The 5,000-nt window shown below is 47.1% G+C and overlaps 1 protein-coding gene across 2 annotated transcripts in view; it reads left to right on the forward strand.

The window, feature by feature from the left end:
- The window catches only part of LOC113815096 (ataxin-1-like), a 228,853-nt gene that overhangs the window by 141,493 nt on the left and 82,360 nt on the right, over nucleotides 1-5,000 (forward strand). For both annotated transcript variants that reach the window (XM_070132967.1, XM_070132968.1), the window contains one exon: nucleotides 1,564-1,603. The gene's annotated coding sequence lies outside the window, so the exon portion shown is untranslated. The remainder of the gene's footprint in view (nucleotides 1-1,563; nucleotides 1,604-5,000) is intronic.

Consider the following 5,000-nt stretch of genomic DNA (forward strand, 5'->3'; position numbering starts at 1 on the left):
TACGGACGTGTATATTCACAGTTATATATTCATATTTATTAGTCTAGAATTGCTTATCTACCGCATAGATAGATGCGCACACTCACACGCACATACATACACACACGCATACTCAGGCACACATACTCAGGCACACATACTCACACTCACACACACACACACACACACACACACACACACACACACACACACACACACACACACACACACACACACACACACACACACACACACACACACACACACACACACACACACACACACACACACACACACACACACACACACACACACACACACACACACACACACACACACACACACACACACACACACACACACACACACACACACACACACACACACACACACACACACACACACACACACACTTACTCTCACACACACACACACACACACACACACAGACACACACACATACATACACACACACACACACACACACACACACACACACACACACACACACACACACACACACACACACACACACACACACACACTCACTCACTCACTCACTCACTCACTCACTCACTCACTCACACACACACACACACACACACACACACACACACACACACACACACACACACTCACACTCACACTCACACGCATGTCTGTGGATACGAATATTCATTAGAACGACCCTCGCACCATCTTAACAAACTGGCCGAATCTTCATGAACACTATATAAATGCCCATGATACCCAAACACTGTACTAATACCTGTGTTCTGACTCACTATACCAACGACTCTTAATATTAATATTGATATTGATATTAAAATTATGACTGTTGATATTGCTATAGATGCTATCATTGCTATTACAGTTGCTATCATTGAACATAAGGACACTACTATTATTATTGTCATCACCATCACTACCATGTTTTTTCAACATAAGGATAAGGAAAAAATAAGAAGATGCTTATGAAAATAACGATTATGAAAAAGATGAAGGAAGGTGATACTGAACATGACGTTAATGAAAGGAGAAAAGAGAGAGAGAGAGAGAGAGAGAGAGAGAGAGAGAGAGAGAGAGAGAGAGAGAGAGAGAGAGAGAGAGAGAGAGAGAGAGAGAGAGAGAGAGAGAGAGAGAGAGAGAGAGAGAGAGAGAGAGAGAGAGAGAGAGAGAGAGAGAGAGAGAAAGAAAGAGAAAGAGAGAGAAAGAAAGAAAGAAACAGAGAGTTTTCTTTGATGTCGAATAATTAGTCCAAAACATTACTCCAACTAAGATGCAACACATTTGTTATAAAATTTGCATTTGCTTCAGATAACACTGTTGTTGGCTAAGATATTTTCATCATTTTATCCTTGATTTTGGTTCCTGTTGTACATTGTTGCAATTATCTTTGTTGTTGTTATTAATCATTTTTTGTTATTCTCATTCTTCTTGTTCTTCCTATTCTCGTCCTTGTTCTTCTTCCTTTCTATTCCTTTATCTTCTTCATCACCATAATTACTATAAGAAGAAAATAAATAAGAAAACACGAAAGACAAGTAATACGTTAATTAATTCTTTTTATTTTGTTTATTTCAGATGTGACAAAGAGCTCCACATGCTTCCAGGGGCGTCGTAGGTGAGTTCTCCGGAGTTTCTGTGTGCGGGGTGAGGGGAAGTGAGGGGAAGTGAGGGGAGAAGGGAGAAGGGAGTGCAAGGAGTGGAGGGAGATGAGAGGGAGAGTGACAAAATGGAGGAGTGAGGTGAGAGGGGAGAGGAGTGAGAGGAGAAGAGGGAGAGGACAAGAGTGAGGGGAAGCGAGGGGAGAGGGGTGAAGGTAGGGGAGAAGGGAGAAGGGAGAAGGGAGTGCAGGGAGTGGAGGGAGATGAGAGGGGGAGTGACAAAATGGAGGAGATGAGAAGAGGGAGATGAGAGGAGTGAAAGGATAGAAGAGTGAGGGGATAGAGGAGTGAGGGAGAAGTGAGGAGGAAGGGAGAAAGGAGTGGAGGGAGATGAGAGGGGGGTGACAAAATGGAGGAGTAAGGTGAGGAGGGAGAAGAGGAGAGGATAGAAGAGTGAGGGGAAGTGAGGGAAGAGGGAGGAGAGGAAGGGAGTGAGGGGAGAAAGGGAGAAGGGAGTGGAGGGGATGAGGCGGAGTGACAAAATGGAGGAGTGAGGTCAGAGGGGAGAAGAGGGAGAGGATAGAAGAGTGAGGAGAAGTGAGGGAAGAGGGGAGAGGAGAGGAGGGGGGGAGTGAGGGGAGAAGGGAGAAGGGAGTGGAGGGAGATTAAAGGGGAGTGACAAAATGGAGGAGTGAGGTGTGAGGGGAGAAGAGGGAGAGGAGAGGAGTGTGAGGATAGAAGAGTGAGGGGATAGAGGAGTGAGGGGAAGTGAGGGAAGAGGAGAGGAGGAGTGGGGAAAAGTGAGGGGTGAGGGTGAAGAAGGAGAAGGAAGTAAGGGGATCGAAGTGGGAGGGGAAGCGAAGGAAGAGAGTTGGAAGGAGAGGAGAGGATAGAAGAGTGAGGAGAAGTGAGGGTGAGGGGATAGGGAGTGGAGGGTGAGAGGGAAAAGGAGTGAGGAAGTGAGAGCATGGGAGTGGAGGTGGAGGGAAGGAGTTAAGGAGGACGAGGTAAAAAAAGAGTGGAATGAGGGAGTGGAGAAATTGGGGATAAGGGACCAGAGGAAGACAGTAGGGGGAGTAAGGGAATGAAGGAGAGAGAGACGAGGAGCGAGGGAAAAAGGGGAAGAAGTAGACTAAGAAAACGAGTGATGAGGCGAAGAGGGAGAGAGATAGGTGGGGGAAAGGGAGAGGGAGAAAGCCGTAAGCAGAGAGAGAAAAGAAGGGAGGATGGGCGAGGGTGAAGACAGATGCTAACCAAAGGGAGAAAGGGAGGGAGGGAGGACGGAGGACTCGAAGGGGAAACAGGGAAAATGTGAGAAGGTGAGGAGAAATTAAGAGAAGGGGGTAGGGGATAGGGAGGGAGAGGGAGAGGGAGAGAGGTTGCCAAAGGAAGGGGGAGGGCAGGGAGGGAGAGGGAGAGGGAGAGAGGTTCATAAAAGAAGGGGGAGAGGGAGGGGAGGGAGAGAGGAGGTTCATAAAGACAAGGGGGAGGGGAGGGAGCAAGGGAGACATTAGATAGGTAAGCGAGAGGGGAGCAACGCTGGGAGAAGGGGAGGGGGGGGGAGAGGGGAGAAGGAGGGGTATATGTGTGTGGGAGTTTTTTTTCTTCTTCTTCTTCTCTTTTTAATATTCTTATCTTTAAATTTATCTCTCGCTTTCTTTTCACCAGTTCTGTGTACTTTTTTTTACATTGTCATTACTTACGCTAACTCCAATAAATAGTTTTTTTCCCCCATTCAGAGAAATCTTGATTTTTATTTATATTTTCATCGTTCCATATTTAAAATGATTTTTTTTCCCTCCTCTCTTATCTCTCTTGAATTATCAACTCCGTCCTTTAATACTCAATTTAGCCCTATTGTTCTATTGATGTTTTTACTACGATGCCGCAACAAGAACCATTACAGTAATTCGAAGCATTTTAACCGAGTTTTATTTTTTTTCGGCTTCCATTTCTGTTTATTCAGACACATCACTCCCAATTATCACATTACTAATTAATCCGATCCTTCATGACCGCCACTCACTCATATTACCGTCTCTCTCTCTCTCGTTTTTTTTTTTTTTTTTTTTTTTATGTCCTATCAATATCGCACCGTCTCAGCGTGTCCCCCCCTCTCCCTCCCACCCCATCCCTCTCTACCTCCCCATCCCCCCCCTTCCCATCCCGCGCGGTTCTCTGACGTCATGCGCGTTTGTTGTCACGTGATGTCAGCATTCGGAGACGTCGATCTTTGGTGGCACGCGGTGGGATAGATGGAGGGGGGGGGAGGGGGGGGGACTTTCAAGCTGGTGGTGACGTCACAGCCGCGGGCCCTGACGTCTCCCCGCCGCTGCACTCTGCGCCATAAACATGAGGGCGACGCCAGCCTTCTGCCAGCCGCGCCGGGACCCAAATCGGGGCAGGGAGACATCAAAGGGTTGCGTCTCGGGGCTCTTAATTCAAGTCGCCGGAGGAGGTTTTTGTGCGTCGCGTCGCTTCTTCTACTCTGCCATTTTCTTCTACTTTGGTTTCTTCTGTTTCTCGTTCGCTTTGCCCATTTTTTTCGTTTTTTTTATCTTGGTTTACTGCTTCTTTTCTTTCATATTATTATTATTATTATTATTTTTAATTCTTCTTCGTTTGGTTCTTTTCCTCCTTTTTTATCTTCCTGCTTCTCTTGCTCATCCTCTATCATCTTCGTCTTCTCCTTCTCTTTCTTCTCTCTCTACCCAAAAGCCCCCCCCCCCCTTCGTTCTTTATCAGAGGGAAAGAGGGAGAGGAAACTCCCTCCTCTTCCCCCCCTCCTTCCCACTTTCTATATTTCCCTCAATCCTCACTTCTCCTCCTATTCCCACCACCTTTCTCTCTTCTATTTGCTCCATTCCTCTCTTCCCACCTTTCCCTCCCTTCCCCTAATCCCGTCATTCCTCTCTTGCCCTCCTCCCCCTCCTTCCTTATCCATTTCATTCCACTCCCTTTTCCTCTCCCTCCTCCCTTCCTCTATTTCCGTCTTTCCTCTCTTTCCAGCTCTTCCTCTCTCCCTCCTTTCCCGTCTTTCCTCTCTTTCCCTCTCCCTCTCTCCCTTCCCATATTTCCGTCTTTCCTCTCTCTCCCTTTCTCCCTTCCTCTATATCCGTCTTTTCTTCCTCTCCCTCTTTCCCTTCCTCTATTTCCCTCTTTCCTCTCTTTCCCTCTCCCTCTCTCCCTTCCTCTATTTCCGTCTTTCCTCCTTTTCCCTCTCCCTCTCTCCCTTCCTCTATTTCCCTCCTTCCTCTCTTTCCCTCTCCCTCTCTCCCTTCCAATATTTCCGTCTTTCCTCTCTCTCCCTTTCTCCCTTCCTCTATATCCGTCTTTCCTCCTTTTCCCTCTCCCTCTCCCTCCCTTACTCTATTGCCGTCTTTCCTCCTTTTCCTTCTCCCTCTGTCCCTTCCT

The sequence above is a fragment of the Penaeus vannamei genome, chromosome 18, assembly GCF_042767895.1.
Source record: "Penaeus vannamei isolate JL-2024 chromosome 18, ASM4276789v1, whole genome shotgun sequence".
Lineage (NCBI taxonomy): Eukaryota > Metazoa > Arthropoda > Malacostraca > Decapoda > Penaeidae > Penaeus > Penaeus vannamei.